This window comes from Coturnix japonica, chromosome 7, assembly GCF_054131305.1.
Source record: "Coturnix japonica strain WE chromosome 7, WE-NBRP24, whole genome shotgun sequence".
Classification (NCBI taxonomy): Eukaryota; Metazoa; Chordata; class Aves; order Galliformes; family Phasianidae; genus Coturnix; species Coturnix japonica.
Genome location: NC_140669.1, coordinates 15,116,922 through 15,138,924, shown reverse-complemented (window position 1 = coordinate 15,138,924; position 22,003 = coordinate 15,116,922). Strand labels below are relative to the sequence as shown.

The window sequence follows — 22,003 nt, the reverse complement described above, 5'->3', positions numbered from 1 at the left end:
AAGGTGGTCCCCAGGCCCCCAGGCTCTTTGGCACCAATGTTGCTGCTCCAGTATTTTATGTATGTATGTATGAATTTATTTATTTATTTATTTTTGGTCAGGTTTTACTTGGATGTTTTTTGGATACAAATCCCAAATAATTATGCCATAGGATATTCCAAAGGATGAATAATACTACAAGAATCCATGATGGCAAATGTCACCCTGCTTGCCCCTGTCCCTTCCCTATCACTCCCAGGCATCTACATCTATGTGCATTTTGTCATTTAGTCCTTCCCCTCACAGTAGATGTAAGATGCATGGGGCAGTGGAAGAAGGATATGGCAGTCAAGAGAAGAATAAAGATTCCAGCAGTCTTGCAGGATATGTGATGATGTACTGGTTCCTGGTTGAGCTGATGCTCCACAGTAACTGGGAACCAATACCAAGTCTGGCAGGGTAATTAGGGCTATATTTCAGCTTCAGCCTCCACAGTATCTGAGCTGTGCTGGTACCTTGGAACAAATTAAAAAGCAGAAGGGAGCATTCTCTCCATCTTCCATGGACCCCCCAAAACCTAAGAATGTGCCTATATTCTTTAGCTCCATCTACTGGCATTTTGCACAAACTAGCATTTATGTATGTACAAATGAAAGCATTCCTGTAGCAAAACCAACAAATAGCTCCCTACAAATTGCCCATCTGGTAGATATGATTATCTTACTTTTCAACAATAATGAATTATTATTATTATTGTAATCTCTGTAGGGTGGGGCCTATCATTTCTCAGAGGATAAGATGACTCTGGATGTCAGAGTCATAGACTACAAATGAATAATTGTGTGCGTGTGGCAATATGCAGTTATCGTTCCATGCAAGTATAATTGAAGCATCATAAAAAACAACAACAAAAAACATAATTAAGTCTTTAGCAATGCTCAGGGGATGCAAGTTGTTTCTATTCCCATTTAAAAAATGAATGTACAAAATCTGACCAAAGAATCCTGGCTCCTGTTTGCCTCCTCTGCTTGTTAATACCTCTTTCCATTTTTGAGTCTTGAAAGAGCCCATTGGGTTGCTCTTTCCTGTGGGAGATTTGGGAATAGAACTGGAGGTGACTTCCTTCTTGCTCTGCAGTTCTTTTGCTATAATACTAACTTTTTAAAAAGTCTTTGCATAAAAATGGAATAATACTAATAATTCCCCTGAGTAGGTAAAAGTGTAAGATGCCTAAAGCTCAGATTTTTTAATAATTTTTAAATAAGGGAAAATGTATATTTCATGCATGAAGCGCTTTAAGATGTTCTCCTCAAATATGCATTTATCAAAGGCTCGTATTCGAAAAGAATGCTGCTCTGCATTCATCACTCACAGCAATTGTAGTTTTGTTTCCAGGCTCCTATGGAGAGTTCTTTTTCTTCAACTGCTTCTGCCAGCTTCCATTTTTCATACTGCTCATATATCACTATTTAGTGTAATGGGAAAACTCTGAACAATCCCTAGTTGTAAAATAAATAAATAAAACATCCAAACCAAAATGGTCTCACCCCTATTCAGAAGGCTTCATTATTTGGGAAAACACTCATTCATATATACATACTTTTAATAGAAAATTTTCCCTATGACTTCAGAAATTATTCCCTCCTTCAAAATAATCCTGAAAAAACAAACAAAACAGCCCATACACAATCTTTTGTTGTGGAGTGACCTCAAAACACTGAGTTCTGGCATCGCTATCCATAATCATTTGCCGATGGTTGCAGTTTATTTATTTGGTTTTAAATGAAGAGTTTTAAAATTTTGCAAATAACAGAAAAATATATAGGAAATATTTGTTGGATAACAGTGAAAAAGGCTTGAAGGTGTTGCACACTTTTTCAGTTAATGTGATTTATGCATGTTTCTGTTTTTAATGTTGAAGGAAGTAGGATTCAATCAGCCATTTGTTTTCCTTTGGGGAAAGCTGGTTGTAGCAGTGCCTCAGTAATTCTGCTTTCTGTGCAAGAAAAGCAGATTTTGCCTATAAAAATTTGAGCAGACCAAGATTCTGGCATAAGCAAAGTCAACAGCAAAATGTTGACTATTTTCGCTGGGATCATCATGATCTTCGTCGTTGTCTCATTGGGGGTCAACTAACATATTTGTCAGTCCTCAAGGTTAACAACTAAAACAATAAAAATATTTGTCTCACCATCTTTTAAACAGAAATGGCAGTGACACATATGTGAGATAAGAGGAATGCTGGGGAGGCTCATGTACATTTGGAAGTCCAGATAGAAGGTCAGAAAGGCTGCAAGCAGCACAAGTTGAGATAAGATGAGCTTGAATCAGGAAAATATCAGCATCTGAAGGGCAAAAAAGGCTGGCAGGTGAAGCACGAGTAGATGAGGGAAGCTGTGTATACACATCTTTCTGTTTTAGTCAATTTTACTAATTAGTGGGCGTTTTTTGCAGAGGAGTCAATATACTGAGAGTGTATTAATATGGTAATGAAATTAGCCAGGAACTCTTGCTGGCTCTGATTTTGGAGGAAGAGAGACTGGAGCATCAATTCACATTTGACTGTGAATATTGCGTATTTGCCTGTTCTAAATATGATATTTTCAAAATGTAGTAAGCAAGGTTTGTGTTTTCGTTGTTGTTTTCCTTCTTAGTCATTTTTGCTTATTAATTGCCTAATGGTACATTATAACAGGAAGGCAAAATCCTGCTAGTCTAGAGCAGCCAGGCAGGTGAGTGAAGTTCTTCTGCAGCCCAGTGAGGCCATGGTGATGGTAATCTTGCAAACTGACAGAGGCTTTTCTCACAGTTTTTAGTAAATTTATTTAAATACTACAGGGAAATGAGGATTGCATTGTGTAGCATGAGCTCTTTGCTAGTTAATTCCAAGTCCAAATTGACCTTTTTATAGCTTTATCTTACTGTTTATCCAATTTTCTTTAACTTAGGTCTCCTGAGAATTAGAAAAGATGTGCTGGCAAAGGCACATGTTAGCCAGTGATCACTGCCCATCGGGATCTGCTCCAGGTCACCTGTGCAGGCTGGTGACAGGAGTGTGGTATGACACACACAGCTTTCCTCTTGCTCAAGGACAACCATTCTTCCTCTCTGAGATTACCAGCCCCCAACCCAGTACGATCAATGTCAGGAAATACGCTGTAATCTCTCCATGAATAAGCGTCCTTTGGGATGTGAACTGGTCAATGCATTTTGATGTATTCCTAGAAGAGTGAAAGGTTTAGAACCAGAGTACATTATCTGGTTCCCAGCTCACAGGCAAATTCTGACATTTAATGGGTATTTCATAGGCACTAATCTACTTGACTCTTGGATCTGTTGCAAAATTGAAAGCTTTAAAGTTTAAAAGAGATTTTTCTTACTTGCCCCCAAAACGAAGAACTCACTAGAACAGAAAAATCTAGAAAAGGCAGTGAATTGAAATTGTTGTGTCTTTGCTAGGAAGATCTGATTTTCATTAACTGAACGTATTTGCACTCCATTTTTCATATGAGCTTTCAAAATTAACAGAAAGTGCAGAGAGAATTGTCTCATATTTCTCCAATAGTATTATTTGAGGTATAGAAGTAACTTTCACCTCTTGCCGTGGAGCAAAATCAATATTTATAATGTTGTCCTAGAGGCGGCAGCAGAGTACATAAGAAACAAAAGAGGTGACACACAAATGGGCAAAGTTGTGTTTGGTTAATAGATCATCTCTATAAATTCTTACTAAAGGGCTCTACTAGATATAGTGCTAACATAAAACCCAAGAAGGAATTATAGCATAGCTTTGAGATAATAGGGTGGAAATAATGCTAATGTTATTGTGTATTCTGGATCCAAGTTCACTTTGACCTAAAAAGAATTCTTGACTTGTTGGAGAGCACTCACTGAAGCAAACTGTTTTCTATCTATGAAACTCAGAGCAAACCTCAACTACTTAGATGGACCTAAAGAGTCAGTTGAGTCGGCAAACTTTAAAACAACTGTGATGCACTGTGACACATTAATTGAAATGTACTCTCCAGTGCAACCATTTAGCAATTTATATAAATATCAAAGCTTTGGGGTTTTACTGTCAGTCTTTGTTTCTGAATGAGAAATTCATGAAAAACACATGTTTCTAACTGCCACTGAGTATGCCTCCAGAAGGATGTGGCCACTGAATAATATCAAACTTTCTTCAGCGCAATCATTTGATGAACCCACTAAGAAGATTCTTCTGTTAATAACGTCTCCTTTCAGAGGCACTGCAACCAGAAGTTGTTACTCCAATTGGCAGAAGTACTATTGTATTAAGATGAGAGGAACAAAGCCTTAAAACATGGTCTCATTGAAGTCATGGGCTATTTGTTATTGACTTCAGTGGGACCAGGATTTTGCCAAAAATATCAAATGCTTTCTGAAGGGTTTCCAAGAATTAGTCTGAAATTAGAAATAAATCATCTTGTGTAAGTAAGTTGTGTACACAACCCATTCTGCTACAAACTTCAGATCTCTCTCCAGGATCTCCATCTTCTGGAGCTGCACAGTTTCAGGATTCTGGTTTCTTCTGATGCCTAGCTGAGGTGCTGACATGACAAAATTATCATGTCACTTCCAGTGTTTATATTTGAAGCCTAAGTGTGATTCTCAGTTATCTGGCCATTTGTATTACAGCACAGCCACAGCAAGGAGATCCTTATGAAGAGCACATAAGTTTGGTTTGTTCTGATTGGAAATAAGGTCCCAGCTTAGCCAACTGCAGCTAGTTTTTTTCCATGGTGGGACGTGGCTAGGCAAGGAGATCCCAGCACACCTAAAGGCTGCACTGGAGGTATAGACATTGCACCGTGTGCCAGACACTGCACTGGTGCCAATGCCACTGCTACCCCTCTACCTCAGGACAACCCACTGGGTCCCAGGACTTTGTGGGGCCACCAAATGTGTGCACAAAGTCTTGGGTAAAACAAGAGGCAGAAACTGACTCAGGGCCTGCCGAATCTGTGACCTCAGCTGTGTGAAATAGGATTTTACAAGGAGTTACTTTCCTAACACCAGAGATGGTAATTAAGCCTTCTTCATCAAGTTCAAAAGATCTGGAAAACCTTGTTTACTACTGTCCTTTATGTCTGGGAGAGTCTTACTGGTTTATAAAACGGCTTGTGATGAAGCCACATGCAGTAAGATGTTCTCATTAAAATGCCTTGGCTTTTCCACAGTTGATGCTGAGGGGAGCATCTTACAGCATCACTAAATCCTGCAGGCTTTATTTTGTCCAGAGCTCTGCCTTGATAATAAACGAGGGAAGAGGCAGATGTTGTGGTGCAATCCTCTGTGCTCTGGAAGAGCAGATTTCCTCTGTGTTCACTTGCATAGATTAGTGCTATGAGGGGCAGTGAGCATGGTGTCTCATACGTGTTCTTGGTGTATCATTTTTTCTGCTCACGGTGATCTCTCCTAATGAAGTTCGTGGAAATGTGTAAGCACGTGTTTTCTGAATGCAAACCTCACTTGAAACAAAAGTGTCCACAAACAACTTTAAAAATGCAGTTTCTCTTATTCCTAATCCTTACTCTCTTATTTCCTAATCCCTGGAAAGCAACACCCTGTGAAAGACAAGAAGATTTTAAAACACTTTGTGTGCAGTATTTTTCTTTGTTTTCAAGACTACTTTAAGTTAACCTGTACAAAAATATTTGCAGCCCTTCATTCTCCAGAAATCTCCAGCTGATGAGCCAAACTCTCAACATTTCATTCCTGCACAGATAGTTTGCTAAATTTTTTCCCAAGGCTTTATGGTTTTCAGCAATATATCTTTCATCACTGTATTGCCAAAAAGAAGTGGCTGCCTTGAAGCCTCCCTTAGGATTTGGACTGGATATCAAGGATTAGTTTATAACTGGTAACTTATGAACTGTGTAGTGTTCTACAAACAACTTATTTTTCTTAATGTAATGGTGAAACTATGAAACTCCATCCTGAGAACTTATTTCTGAAAGGGTATTTGAATGAAGCTTTAAACAGTACTTTATATATCTGTATCAAAACTGGTATTTTTTTTTTTTTAAGGAGCACATTTGTGTCTTCATGCAATAAATATTCATTGACCATAAATCTTGAAATTATTCATCTCTATGTGAATTTGTATGTTTTTACTTTGGATTTGGAGGTTTTGATTTTTTTAGGGGCTTTTAGGGTTTTTAGTGTTGGTTACTTTTGTTGTTGTTGTTGTTTAATCTCTTAAGAATGCCTGAGTTTTGAGTTTGCCTTTTATGCAGCTGGGATCCAACAGTATAACACAAGAAACTCATTACTTACAGGAATGGAATCACAGCAGGTATTGGCAGAATATAGCAATGGGAAACTTCTGAAGAATACTACTTGCTTCCTTGCTTTTACCTGTATTGGTGCAAATCATATGTGTTGGTAATAAGGGTGAGGAAAAACATAACAAGTAAGCACAGATTTTTTTGTTTGAGCACATCTGTTTTATTTCAGTTCAGTGTGATAGCTGGAGGGAGAAAGGGATTTCTTCATGAGGCATGTGTTTAGTTCCAATTCTTAGTAAACTTAAAACAGAGAAGGACATCAAATTTTTTTTAATGGATTTCCTCCAAGCTGGTTATAACAGAAGTCTGTTTTTTTCTAGTGCCCATGATACTCTCAGGCAAGTAGAAATATTTCTAGATATTAGATTTTCCTATAATTGCTTTATGTAGAATACATTCAGAGTAATCATCCCTTTGTTTGCATTGCATTTGCATCTGGAAACTCATTTCAAGATGAGGGACCACACTGGGAATCCTGGCAGGAACAATAAGGGAAAAGCAGTCACTGCCCAGAATGCTTGCAGCTATCTGGATGAAACTGGGAAAGAGGGAAGGAAGAAAATGGATTTGCTAAGAAGAAAAGTGATTTGCCCAAGGTCATATTTTAAACTACTGCTGGATAGAGTTGGGGCATATTGTCATCTTCTTATTATACTAAAATGCATATATGTCTGGAAAATTGGAACTTATTTAGCAGCTGTGTATTTTGCCATATTATGAGAAAAAGCTTTTTTTCCCTCTCAATAGAGAAGGAAATGTGAGCTAGATTATATTTTTAGATCAGGCTGAATTGTTTGTTTGATTTCAGTATGATGAGGACTTATTAAATAACATATTGTCAAAAATTCAGTCCACATAACTGTCTAAGAAGCACTGCAAACAAATTCGGTTCTCATGTTTGTAAACTTCCTTGGCTTGATAAAGTTGGAAATAGAATGGTAGTCATGGTGTACCCTTGCTCTTGTCCCAGCCTGATGTTGTCCCAGCCTGATGTCATCCCAGAGGACTCAATGAAGACTGAGGCTATAAGACCCAACCCACTTCTTAGGGAGCAGAGTCAGGCCAAAACAGAATGCCTTTGAAAACTGCTCCCTTGATATACTTGCGGAAGGTAGTGGTGGGTGTCTGTGGCAGAAATGGAAGTGAATGCTACTCTGTTGTCTCAACCACAAGACTGAGCTTCCTGTCCTAATCCCACATTGATTCTGGAGAACTGTTGCCCAGGGAAAAAATCCAAATTTTAAGATATTAAACTTGGCATTGATGATAAGAAAGTGATTAAGAATCAACCAAGGAAAGGCACAATCCAACTGACAGACACGATCTTCAGAGCAGAACCACATTTTCATCTAAACAGGTTTTATTGCATCTCCCCTGAATGCATGCATTTGACTACATTCTGCTTTTTTATTTTGGCAGGCACCACAGAAGTCTCAATCGAGTTCTTGAGGAAATCAATGGGAGTTTGATTGGAGCCATAGAAAGCCATGAAGGGAATTTCAAGAGATAAAAGTCTGGAGCCAGACATTCAAAAATAGCTTTTTAAGTATGTGTCACTGACCTTCCTTATGGCTTGCAAATGCAGTCTGATTACCCCAACTGAGGTTACTTTAAGGGGAAGGCACAAAATTTGGACCAGACACTATAATACTCAGAAAAAAAATCAAATATGAACTTGCTTTGGAGCATGAGATTTGAGTTGGGCCATGAAGAGGAGCCTGGGCTCTGTTCTTACCTGTATCTAGATATTCCCTCATTCGTGTGATTAAGCATGGAGTGGGATCAGCAACTGGGTTGGAGCAAATTCACCATGTACCTCTGCAAGGATATTTGAGAACACATTTGACCAAAGCAAGGAGTGACTGCAGTACTGGGCTTGAGTGATCTGCATGTGAGCTCTTATATCTGTGATGGTTTTATCAGGATATCTCTGACCCAAATAGAAAGTAAGAAATCAACTGCCTTGTCCTTCATTCCTGTTCAAAGATGAAAACTGTCACGAGCTTTGCCTGAGCTGACTATCCAGTGAGGGCTTGACTGTGTCTCAAGGACAAAGGAAAACCCCTCAGGTCAGTATCTCTGAAAACATGAAGGCAAGGGTACAGCCATATGGAGCAGATTTGCGCTGTAACTGATACCGAAGAAAAGCTCTTCCATCAGAACACCTTCTGAAATAGAGGAAGTCAGCAGCTCAGGATCTCTCTTTTGGACCAGTGCATGAGAATCATGGTAGGTTCCTGCATCTCTCTTTTACCTCTGCATTCCTGGCTTGTAACCACCACTGTCTTTGGCTACTGTATTTGTAAACAGTGTTAAAGATTGCAGTAGGTATGACAGAAGTCTTCCTAGGAGGCTGTAAGAGCCAAGCAGTGTGGTCCCTTTTGTTCCTGCTGGTATCCTCTGACTTTTCTCTAGAGCTGAAATAAAGGGTGGGAGGAGAGATGGGGTGGAGAACAACAGTATATACCCAGCCTTGCAGTGCAACAGCTGCACAGCAGATCCCTGAAAAACTATCGAGTGACAAACACAGCAACCTCCAGGTCCTGTACCAGAGAACAAATTTTACATCCCCTCTATTATGTGGAAATAGTTTCCGGTGTTTCTCAGATATCAGAGCACTGAGTGGATGACAGGTAATGAAAGAAGATTGTCCACACTTTTGTTTTTATGTGTTCATCTCGTTGTCTCAGTTCACAGAAGGGCAGAAATAAAGCCTTTGGAAGTATGCTTAGTGCTGCAGATGATAAGGAAAGTCTTACTGGCTAAGCCAAAATGATGAACTGGATTCTGTTATCATTTTCCTGCTGTTTTTTACCCTATTCCTCTCCCTGCCCCAACTGAATCATCAGTTTAGACAGAAGAAAATACAGTTCTAAAAAATTAATGACAGCTCTTTGAAAAGTCTTCAGGTGTCATCCTCAGATGTTAAACAAAGTCTTTGTGGACCCAAGCCAGTATTTCTACCGGCAGCACTGAAAGTCCCTACTCAGATAAGGAGTGTGAGTGTTCTGAAGTGACTGGATGACATATAATTTCTAATGTTATTTAAACATAGACCAAATTTTGGCTAGTTGCATTAGCTCCTGAACATGTTTGTGTGAATATTTTGTAAGATGGGAATTCATAACAGTTAGTAAGACTAATTCCAAGGCCGAGAAGGCAGATCTCTTCCATAGTAGCTTCCAAATACCGTCTTTCACTACTGGAGGTGAATGCTTTTCTGCAGCTTATAGCAGGAGGAGCCCTAGATGCAGGTGGGTTGTCATCCACATGATCTTTTTGTAAGGTGTTACTTAAGGTTGTTGTCATTGCCAGAAGATGATGTTTCCCTCGATCTGCAGCTCCAAGCATGCTCTTTCTGCCTACCTCATGTTCTCCTTGAACTCTTTGCTTAGAAAACGCAATCACTGCCTCTGAGGGGTTGCAGGATTTGGCCACATGATTTAATTAGGACCTTAATGAACGGCAGTGAAAGAAGAGCAACACCCAATCAATACACTGGGGTATACAAACATTTATCAGAAAGAATGCAGAGCACTTTGCAGTTATTCCTCCATTTATTGCTTCTGGCAGTTACATCTGCATCCATACATTTTCTTCAGTCTATGTGAGACACTTAAGACATTTATTTATGTAGAAAGGAAACCTCTATGGCTTCCTAGTTTAAGCTGAGTAACATTTTAAATGATTTACCATTATTTATCCTGGATCTAGTTTAATACCTTTCTTTTCTCTCTGTTCCATAATTTGGGTGGTTGTATCTTCCAGGCTACCTGCTCTTATTAAATAACATATTGTATTTGCTTTCATTAAGCATGTGTGTATGAACATCTTCATAAAACATACAGACAGCCCGAACTATTTAGACCTGTGGGATAGAAATCAAGACAACATCAGAGAAAAGTTTTTTTTCTTTTGCCTACAGAGCCTGCTGTGGTTGCTCTTTCAGCTGTTCATTAAAGTTATATTGCTTCCTTTATCTCTTGTGCTCATGGAACACAAGCACCTCCATAATGAGTTTAAATTACCACAAGCTAAGAATAGAAAACTCGATTCTAGTTCTTGGGAGGCTGAGGTTGTGGTGGTACATAGATAATCAAGCAATATTAGCTGTATAGTGGTGCTGGGATCTCAGGGCAGGGCTGCAGAATTGTTTATGGCAGGAGAAGCACAGTAAACATCTGTTTTCAGGGCCCTCTGGGTTCCCCCCCACACCTCCTGATACATCTTGAAATAAACACCACTGCTCCCTCTTTATTTATATCCCATATATGTGACTGGCCAGCCATGTTTGTCTTTGGAGAGCAGAGCCTCCTGTGATCTCATTTTCTCGTTAGGAGAAGGTTAAAAAGTAATCTTGGTCACCTGGCTGATTAGGATCAGAAAAGCACAGGGCAATGTCAATGAAAAAAGCAGAACTTAGAGACCAAGTGCAAGGAAAACTTCAATTTCCATGTGTTTTTTAATGCTATGAATTCATAGATACCTTGTGAGTGTATCTCAGTGACCTGCCCTTACTGAAATAATATTTCCATGAATAACATTTCTGATAATGCTATAATTAAATAGCTCTGCTGTTAGACTGTGCATTTGGTGGAAAGGAAAATAAATGCCTTGTCCTTGCACATCTGACTATTAGCAAAGCACAGGTTCTCAGAGTGTGGGTACCTTGTGCAGAGCAGATTTATTCTTCTGCTCATTAAAATTGTTTTTGGAGGCTTCTGCTCTGGGATGTCTGGCTCTTTGGATGTGCTGAGCTCTACAGACTGATATTTCCAAAAGCACGGGTAGGGAAAGGTGTTGTGTCTGCAGCTGCAGCTATTAACAAACTACCACTGACTGTAGTAATTACCACACTAAGGACAGCACCAGCTTCTGACTGAGGGACTCCACTCCATTGCTGTGATGGCTCTGAAGGTGATAATCTTCCCAGCGCCATACCCATCTCCATGAACACCCTGAGGCACCAGCTAAATCTTCCAGTGATTGAGTGACTAAGAAACCAACAGATGGGATATTTAACAAGAATTGTCCTGAACTACACTTGGATTGGGAAGAAGTCCACTTTGTCATGGAATTATGACAGAGCTTGTTGATAAGCTTTCAGTTTGGCTGTACTATATTTGCTCTTTTCACTATCCTGCTGACTTTCAGTCTTAATATAAATTCTCCTTGTAAAGATTAAAAGTCTGATCACCATAGTTTGTGAGGGTTCTCTCTAACATACTAAATACTAACAAAAAATGGCTCCATCAGAATAATTCCTCTCCACCATAAAGGTCCTGTTTTCTTCACTAGATGGTCAGATGTTTGTTACTGATTGCATCTCACATTCAGATAATGCCGTATACTTTTTGACAAGTTATTATTCTCAGTTGGAGAATCTAAGTTGATACAAAGAGTGACATCTCTGAGCAGCTCACAAGAAAAATTTGATAGAAGAGAGGTCAAACTGGGGCTTCTCTTTCCCTGGGTAAATCCAAGGATCTTTTCCTTCTGTAAGGCACCTCCAGAGAGCAACACAGGTGGGAAAGGCTAACCTTGTGTTTCACAGGTGTAAAGATTAAACATGTGTTTAATCTTATGCAAAGTGCTTTTGTTCTGCAAGTTCTTTGAATACCAGAGAGGTAGGCCAATGCGGTACTTAAGGGCAGTTAAGTTAGTGGACTTTGGCCTTTAATGAGCTGAAGATGCAGTTCAATTGCAGTTCGTTAGTAGCTATCGTTAGCTTACATCTCCAGGGGTCATTGGCAGATATCATTAGCAGGAGGTCATTAGCAGGTTTAGTCGATATCAGGAAAGCTAGAGCCACTTCTGCAGCATGGGGAAGGTGAGAGCAGACGATGCTTTATTAGCGGCTAATTTAGCGAGGTTGGGTGCTTGCTAGGGGCTGTCGTGAGAATCCAAGAAGGAGCCTTGCCATCTCCCATGGTGAAAGATTCGGGTAAGTGAAAGGAAGCCTCCTTACTTTTGGGACTTGACTTACATAACTTCAAAAAATTAATTATGTGACTAGCTTGATAATGCAAAAGGCAACTGTTGTTCTGAGCAGTCTTGTGTTGCAATGGTTGGTGTATGAGGTGGGGATTTTTTGGAGGGTGGGATTTGGTTTAAGTTGCTGGCCTGGTATTTGTGATCTGTGGTTGGTATTGCTGTCACTGCTTGCCTTAAAGGAAGTTGGAGGGATGTGATAGCCCTGGTTACGTTGCTCTGGTCAGAGAGGGGGTGCTGCTGAGAACTGCGGAAATGCTTTTTTAGGTTTTAAGATGGGGCTTGACAGGCTGCTGGGATTTATGTATGTATGTGGGCTATGAGGTACAAGGAATACTTTTAGGATTGTGTTTCTCTTGAAGAGTGCATGCTCCCCTTGAGTTTCATTCTGCGTGAGATCTATTATGTGGCTTAAGTATGGAAAAAACACTTCTTGTTCTAATTAATCTCTATTTGTTAATGAATTGCTAAATAGGTAGCATATCTGGGTGGTCTGTTAGCAACCTGGAAGTTATCCACCTGATTTATTTTGCTTTTCGGTGGGATTGCTTGCTCTGAGCTCCCCCCAGAGCTCAAGCATGTATGGGAGGATACCTTCTGTCCTCGTTGTGCTTCACTGTGTCTTACTTAAGTCCTCCTGACGTTTGTTCTGGTTCTGTTTTTTTTTTTTTTCCTATCCTGGAGATGATGAAAAATCAAATTCATATCCAGCATATATAAAATATAGTATGTTACATTCCTTTTCATAGTGATTGGTAGGAGAATGTAAATGGTCAGAGTGGCTGCAGTTGAATGGCTCTGTTGTTGTTATTTGTACACCTGATTGCAAATGTTTAGTTGATTTACCTCTTTCTATGTACAACTAATAGCACATTCATTGCTTTTTGTTGAGGGAGACTTACTTAAGTGCAATGGGCAGTTCATGTATTCAGTAGAATCTCCTAAACTCTGAGAAAGAGGCAGTTTTACAATTGGTATAGTTCAGTAAGGACATAAGAATCACAAAAGGCATATTGGCAAGATGGTGTAAATTAACACATAATGGTACCTAAATAAGTTCCAGTTACAGCATATTAATCTGTATTTGGATTTGGGATATTTCTAGTCAAGTGTGAGAATGCTTTTCTCTGTAGTATAAGGGAATTCTGAGGAAATGAATGATTCCCAATGTTCTCCTCTTACTCCAGTTTAGCTAATCTCTCACCTAAGTGATTTTCATGGAATGAAATGTTGCAGTAAGGGCGATACTTTGTTTAGATTTTTATATATATTTTTTCCATGGGCAAACCTTAAAGGCAAAATGAACAAATATGCAAAAAGAACATTTCATGAGTTGGAAATGAACAGAAAGGGCGCTTTTAAAACAAAATTCCGGAGTCTTATCTTCCCTTACCAGCAAAGTAGGGGATTCCTTTCTCCTCACGTTATTCTTCACCATCTTACTCTTTATCCAGATCTATTGCTTAGCATACCAAATCTGTGGCTAGTATTTTATGATCTCTTTCCAGAGAACTTGTCCAGATTTATATACAGTATATACAACCCTTATTGGCCTCCTAGATTATCAATGTGCTTTCTTAGATTTTTATTTTTAATGTAATGCTAGAAATTTGAAGCTTATCTCATCTAGTCAGTCAAAAACATAACTACCTTGTCTGAGCCAGTTTTATTAGCTCAGTTCCCACAGAAAACAAGAGAGGTGATCAGTTGTCTTTTAATACCATTAATTCTCTATTCACTACGAAGGGTATGCAGTTGAAATAACCACGTTTTTGGTTACTAAGGGTAAAAGAGATGTGTGGGCTTTTTTCTTTTATGTCCTAGTAAACTTTACAACATTTGAAGCTTGAATTATGAATTTTTATATATGGTAGCTGCTTCAAGTAATAAACTTTAATTTAAAAATATATCAAACTAGAAAGAAATGTTTATTAAATAATTGTACACAGATCATAAATAGAGGGTCTCTACTTCCTTCACTGGGAGATCCACCTTCATAGAGATGCAGAGAGAAATGGATGTGGTAGACCTTTTCAAATGATTTCTAAATTAAATACAGTAAATTCCTCTGTAATATGACTCATGAGACCTGAAGATCAAAGCCTTACAAGAGATTTATCAAAAAGAAATAATTTTTACGTAGAATATATGGTAACATTGGCTAATGTCATGTCGTTGTTTCACTTATCATGTGAAAGTGATGAAGAGTTGTGCTGCTTTTTATTTTTTTTTTTTTTCTGGATCCATCACTAGTTGAAGAGGGAAAGATGGCATCAGGAATCAATTTGTTCTTTTTGAAGTTTACCTTGCAGCTTCAGTAGTGTTTCTCCTGTGAGCCCATCTGGCCTACGATGCCACACATATGAGTTTATATGTACTGTTCTGCATGCTGGAATCCAACTCCTCTTGATTATAAATCTGAGTAAGCTCTGTGACGTGTGAATCTGATCACTCTGATTGGTAGTGATTAGCTGCAAGCTGGAGTGTGAATGAGCAGGCTGACATACATCATCTTTTTATATGTGCCTAATGAAATTACATTTGGATTGGTGAAATATTTATGGTTGTATTTGTGACTTGCTTCATTCACACCTGGCTCTTGGTTGCCCTCTGGGAATGACAGGAGAGAAATGTGAAATGGTTCAGCTGAAACCAAAGGAAAAAGACAAGATATTTCCTTGCCCTTCCAGCCCTCATCTGATTAAGTTTGTGGCCAAAAAGCGTACAAGTTCATACTGGCAAAACAGAGAAGTAAACTTATTTGCTATATATATATATTTTTGCTATATATAATATAATTTGCTATATTTTTTTTATATAAATATAATATATATATATATATATATATATATTTTATTTTTATATAAATATTAATATATATATATAATAATTATCATGACAGTAGCCAAAGAGGTGCTGAAGATGATGTTGGGTTTTTTTTATTCTATTACTATTATTATTATTATTATTATTATTATTATTATTATTATTATTATTATTATTATTATTATTATTTGTCTTGCTACTCTTATTCTGCTCTTTCCTCAAATTCCATTAGATCAAGGAAACAACTTGGGAAGAAGCATGTGAAATAGAGATTGGATAGAAAGCTGTAGGGACAACTATTTGATCTGTTTTTTGTATTTCTATATAGCCTGTACTGGGGAAAGAGATACTCTGAGATAAAATCAGATTTTCTGAGAAACAGCTGTTGATACCTAGAAAGCAAGCAGGTGTTTGGAGTAGTGGACAGCTAGGGAAAGTATAGGGACAGATGAGCAAAATTGTCTTCAACCTACTTTATTTTTCAGGATCCTAGGAGACAGTGTGATAGAGGGAGCTGGGAGGGTTAGGGTTAGAGCATACATGGGTCTGCTGTTTTCTGGTAAGATCTCTCACCTCTGCCCTCCTGGAGCTCTGACTTCAAAGCCTGGCAGGAGTTGGTTGAGAAAATTTCCTTATGCAGTACCAGTCTAGCTCAGCAGTGACCTCGGAAAGTCCTCTGCTGTGTGTTGACATGCTAGGACATACATCTAGCCTTGGGTTGCTTGTTAGGGAAGGAACAGATGCAGTCTGTACAACTAAATACTGTCTAATGACTGGAGGTAGCTTAATTTCTTCATTGTCTTCTTTGTACAGTCATCCTCATGTTGGAACTCGAAATTTAAACTGAGTCACTAAGCAGCAACATCTGCATTGAAAGAAAGAGACAAGGGCAGAAGAGCAGTAAATTCATGTCAGCATAAGTGTATCTCAGAAGGTTTATATCATCCAAAGTTGGTAATGGGACTTATCTATACCTTAGCTCAGCTGGTCTTTTTTTTTTTTTTAATAATTGATTGATTTCAGCAGAACTTCTGTTTTGTATCCTGTTTTCATTCTAAACTACCCTTATGTTCTTGGATACAAAATCAGTATTTCAGCTTCCTAGTGTGTACAGACTGTCATCAAATTAAACGTGATCCTGCGATATTCATGTTATGGATTTCGCTTGCCTAGCTCAAGAGAAGACAATGTATAGGTTGAAAGAGCTATCATAGCAGAAGTGGCTGCTGTTGTTTAGGTGGAGGGCAGGGGAACTACGTAGCAGGGGAAAATCTATGTGATACCTGCACTGGGATTATTGGTAGGCAAGTAAGATGTGGGAGATCTGTGAGTCTGACTTAGTTCTTGTACGCTGGCTTCCAAGTGCTTCAGTGACTGGAGCTGGTGGTTTGAAGTCCTAATCAAAAATTTTATACCAACATGGAAGAGATTTTAACGAGCTGTAAACTTTTTAATTTTATTTTTTTAATTTTTAATTTCTAATTTCTCAGTATGGATAATGAGGCAACTGATGAGGTGGGTTCTTGGGACTCAGTGATTGTCTATAAAAGATCTTATATCCTAAAATGTGGCTTGAGTTAATTGTGGTTTTCCTTATCAATTGACTCTGTGTGTATTTTATTGGACTGCCTGGCTGTACATCTTATCAAAGAGCTCCATTTTTTCAATCCTAAAAGGAAATGGAAAAGAAGGGTAAAGTGGTGAGATGTAACCAGAAAAAGCAGTAAAGTGATGAAATCCACTCTGAACGCCTCGCTGTGTTATCTTCTGGGCTGCCAGGTGTTCAGGATGATTCATGCAACTTCGGAAATGTTTTGCTGCCTACTACAAATTGTCATCTCATTGAATTTAAGTCTGAGCTGATCAAGAACTGAGGCTAGACATTAGCATTTACTCATATATTGGTTTCATTTTTTGTGTGAAATGATTGGAGTGAAGCTACAGGTGAGAGGCTACCTCAACAGTATTACCCTTCTTTCTTCTTTCAGACATTAGAGACCATATATGATATTCATTTTGTTCTGTTTTCTTCAACTGATAGCTTAGCCTTGTGAAATCCAACTTCTAGATCCCGTGACATGAACACTTATTATTATTATATACCTATTCAAAATCTTATCTTTCAGTGCCTCTTTTCCTGTTGTTTTTACTATGTGTCTTAATTCATCATTCACCATATTCATTGTGCGACTTGAAATGCTTCCAATAGTTGAAGAAATCACCTGGAGCGTGCCTATAGCTGCCTGTTTTTGAGGAAAAGGTCAATATTTGTTTCTCTTACTGACGTGAAATTGTTTGTCTTCACAAAACCAAGATAATCATCTGATATTTAAAAAAAAAAAAAGTACTTCATCAACATAACGCTATAGTCATGTTGTTCCTACACAAAATATTTCTCATGTTCAGCTGTTCCTCTAAGTAATCTCTTAATGGTATATGTACTCATACATGTAGTGTCTTGCTAGTATTTTGGTTGAGATTTTATGAATGAAACTTTTTTTCACTCTCATTTGAAATTCTCTTGAGAATATAAAGACAGTGAAACTTTCTGATGGATAAAATCAAAATGTGTATTTCAAAAATAATGTAAAAGGAATTGTCTTCATAATTGTATGGAGAAGATAATCTTGCAAGAGCCATTATGTGAACCTGGAACTGGTGTCTCAGTGTAAGGTCTTGCTGCTTGGAAGCATCTTGTGAGGACACAGTAGGGAGCTCCTTCTGCAGGGCTGGATTTCCTTCAGTGGTAGCTTAAAGAATACTTGTGGGGAGTTAGCTGTAGCCCGCCCGGACATGGTGGCAATGCTATAGTACTGTGTGTCTACTTGTGAGCTTTGCAAAACATCTGAAACCATATCCATAAAGACAAAATTAAAATTATAATGTAATTCTCCTAAGAAATGCTTTTTGAAAACTTCATTGATTCAACATGTTCATCATTGAAAACTTGTTCTGAAACTAATTTTTCAACCTGCTTTAATAACTCTTTAAATATAAACCATGATGTGGTCAAGAAAACCCTCCAGTGTTACTGAACAAATTATTTGATAGAGACTGAAATGCAAGACGCTCAGGTGAAGCCAATGAAGGTATAACTGTAGGCTACAGCTAGAGATCACTTTCCCTCACCAAAAGATAGGCCTGATTCTTGTCTCCCTTCCAGAGAATGTGAAATATGGATTAGGGTCCTAAACCAAATTTGTGCACTGGAACTTTTATTTGCAACAGGCAAATGCATGCAATAACTGACCTCTCTATCGCTTTTATGAAGATTGTTGCAGGTGGACTCCTGCCACAGGAAAATAGAGGAGTGGGTTGTAAAAGAGCTTGCTTAGATTTGACAAGTTCATTGAGTGTTTCTTCCCCAAATTATATTGAAAGAAGTTGAAGGTAGACTTCAGCTTTCTCAGCTGACACATCTTTGGCTTCAGAGTTGAAAATGTTTCAACATCTCTGTGAATTTCAGCAGATATTTGGGTTCACTTTTAATGTGCTTGATGTCAGTACAATGTAGCTGAAAGCCAAAACTCCCTGCCAAGAAAGAAATGTGTCCAATATCAATCATCGTGTACTTAGCAGCCTGAGTCCTGTCTGGACCAATGACTTTACTAACTTTATTCCCATATCTGGGTTACTTCTTTTTTTGATCCCATAAATAGGATGGTTGCAAGACATAGCCTAGAATATTTAAAGTGATTAAAAATAGAGCTACACGGAAACTACTGTTTTAGATGGATGTATTTCTCATTGGTTTACAAGAACGCACATACTACTCCATAGTAAAATTCCAACCTGGAACAAATTATGAAGGGACAGCTCACCGTGGGTATAAATCAGCATAGCAATGTCAATTTACAAGGGTTTGAACTCTTGAGGTTTTTTGCTCCATCTGAAAATTTACTACTTTCACAGAAAAATATCTTTCTTGAAGCAGTTTCTATACATGCTGTGGAGGAAGGGAAAAAATATATATATATATATTCTCTTGTGAATGGGTTTACATGGATCTAAAGATCAGCCTGATCTTTGCAAGTATTCATGGGAGGCTTCTGTTGTTCCATAGTTTCCACTAAGCATGCCATGTCTGGAATGCTTTATGATGACTGTGTCATCAAAGTAGTACGGGGAAACAAAAACTGGAGAATTCCCTGAGCCCACGTGTTGACTTGCTTCACCATTTTATTGGGTTAGTCATTGTTATAAATCAAATACTAGCTCTCATAGGTAATTTAACAACAGCAAACTAGGTGCCACCTCTGAGTATTGCCAGTGCTTCATGTCCTGGGAGCAATGTAATAAAGTAAGGGGGATGTTTTACTTCTAAAGCAAAGCTGGCCCTGAAACAAGAGAAGGATTTCCTGAGGTTTGCAGTTCCCTCTTGTGACTCAGCCTTCTGCTCACACACCAACTCTGCCTCCACACCCTGAGCCTCTTCATCCTCACTGCTGTGTTGTCATCCCACCTGGGAAACAAAGAGATTGTCTGCTGACAATGAGCAAAAAAGTGCCAGGCTACCTTTACAGAAACAAAAGTTTTTCCCTTATCTCTTTTAAAGAAGGTGAAAAATACTGTAATGGCTCTGAACTGGTGACAAAACATGGGGTGCAACCGGAGCTGTTTGTTTGTGTGTCATGAAATCCATGTTGGCTAATGGAAGATCACCTTCACTTTAAGTTATAGAAAAGCCATGGTTTTGGAGCAAGTACTTCTGAATTCTTTCCAGATAATCACAGATACGTAGCAGCATAGGAGCAGCAACTTTTTCAGAAGAAGTGTATTCTTCTGTGCACAATATGCTGAAGAATGTGTGCAAATGAGTATATAGTTCTGCAGTTTATCCATCTGTAAGTTTCTCTGTCTGGCTTTATTTAAAACTCATTACTGTTCCTTTAGTTCAGCTAAGGGAAGGTTACACAGAAGGCATCAACCACTTGCAGTCACTGAAGCTGTAGAGCTGGAGGTATCCTCTGTGGATGATGCCAAGTGCTGCTGCAGATGCAGAGTTCAGAAATGGGCAAAGTCCTTTTTATACTCAAGCAGACTTGGCTTTTATGTTGTCTGTAGAAAAGAGCTGTGATTAGCGTGGAGTGTTAATGAATTTTGAATTAAAATATCCAGCCATTGTTATTGTTCTCGTAAATCTTACCTGTAAGAAACATTGCTCAGAGCCAAATTATTTCAAAATTATATCTAGTTCACTCTCTTTATGAGAAGAAGCCTAGACTTTTAGTTAGGTCTAATGCTGGTGTGACTCAGTGTAGATCTGTTCAAGCTGTGGGTCTTCCAGCTCATAGTTTAGAAGTGGTAGAAAAACTTCTGTCTGCTTTTCTGGAGGTACCTTTTCCTTCTCCTGTCATCCAAGACAGTGTACAAGTATGTGTAGGGAATATAAAGGGAATGGGAAAAAGAAGAAAACAGATGGATTCCTATTGACTCAAATAGCACGTCTTCTATTTTTCAGACCTCCAAAGATGCACATTTTGTGAACAGAGATTTTTGTTAGGTGTAATTAAATTAATTTGCAAGGAAGTTAGTAATTTCATTGAAAGCTAGAGATCCTCCCAATATGTGATTCATCATAACTCCACCTCAGCCCTGGCCCGCAGGGATAACTAAGTCCTTCTCTGAGAAGATAATTTTATTCTAATTCTCATGCAATCATTGGACAACTTCAAGACCAATGCCAGCTATCAATCTTTATGAGTGAATTACTGCTCTCACAATGAGGGTGTGGTGGAGTAAAGGATGTCATACTTTAGGATCTATAAAGCTTTCTGGATATAATTTTGTGTATAAGCCATAATAAACATAAAAATAGTTTATGACTTAAATGAAAAATACATTTAAGACAACCAAAATTAAAGGCTTTGAATAGTATGGAAGATATTTTTGTTAAAAGGACATAACAATTTTTCCCTATTGAAATTAATAATGGACATTTTTGTAGTGCAACTATTTTCCTATATTAGCAAATTATTGGTTTCGGTTCATCCACTCTTATATGCCCGGAAGCAATCAGTTTTCATTGTCTGTGTCTAGTGTTGTATCAGATGGAGGGATCTGAGCTTCAAAGATACTGAAATATTCAGGGGGATTACAAGAAATGAAGAACCAGACTGAAGAACTGTGAAGTCCACGCTTTACTGCCAGCATACATGGTGGATTTTGCTAGCATATAAAATGTACTAGACACTGCTAATAAGGATAATTATAGTTCTGATCTTGCCAGTAATTTACACAGGCAGACATGTACACCCATACTGAGCTCCATAAATTTTAATAAGGCTCCATGTGGGTTTGGAGGACCAAGGGGTGGCATAGACAACTGTTGCATGACCTGCACTCAGAGGGAAATCATGTGTTCAAATGCATACCTTGTGTGTACACTGGGTGAGTGTGTGCCTGCATGGCTCCGCAGTGCATTAGTTGGAATGGTGTTACTGCATTTGGAAAAGGTCTTTGGAGATGGATTCTTTTCTAATATCAGTTGGCTGTGGTTTAGTTTCCTCATTTTACATCTTCAAAAAAGAATCTTTAGAGTTGGAAGGCAACTTTAAAGGTCATCTAGTCCAAATCTCTAGGCAGTGTACTTTTCTTGCTTTATAGATCTCTAAGACACTAGTCATTCCTATTTGGTATACAATTATTTCAAGTTTTGTTTGTTGGTTATTTTGACTTATTATTTTTCTGGGTGTTTAATTAAAACAACTTTTTTTAAAGCTTTTACAAATCTGTGCTATGGATATTTTACATGAAATGCAGACTGATTGTGAACCATGATATTTCTGAATTTCAATGTGGAAATGCCTGTGTTGAGTTTGGGGGGTCTTCATTATTTATTGTATTTATTTTTATAGATTAAACAAACAGTATATTGTTTTATCAATTCATCTTGA

At 38.3% G+C, this 22,003-nt stretch overlaps 1 long non-coding RNA gene across 2 annotated transcripts in view; it reads left to right on the top strand.

Moving 5' to 3' along the window:
* Nucleotides 1-22,003, top strand: part of LOC107316817 (uncharacterized) — a 273,418-nt gene that overhangs the window by 86,756 nt on the left and 164,659 nt on the right. For both annotated transcript variants that reach the window (XR_014948313.1, XR_001556594.2), the window contains one exon: nucleotides 7,710-8,519. This is a non-coding gene — a long non-coding RNA (uncharacterized LOC107316817). The remainder of the gene's footprint in view (nucleotides 1-7,709; nucleotides 8,520-22,003) is intronic.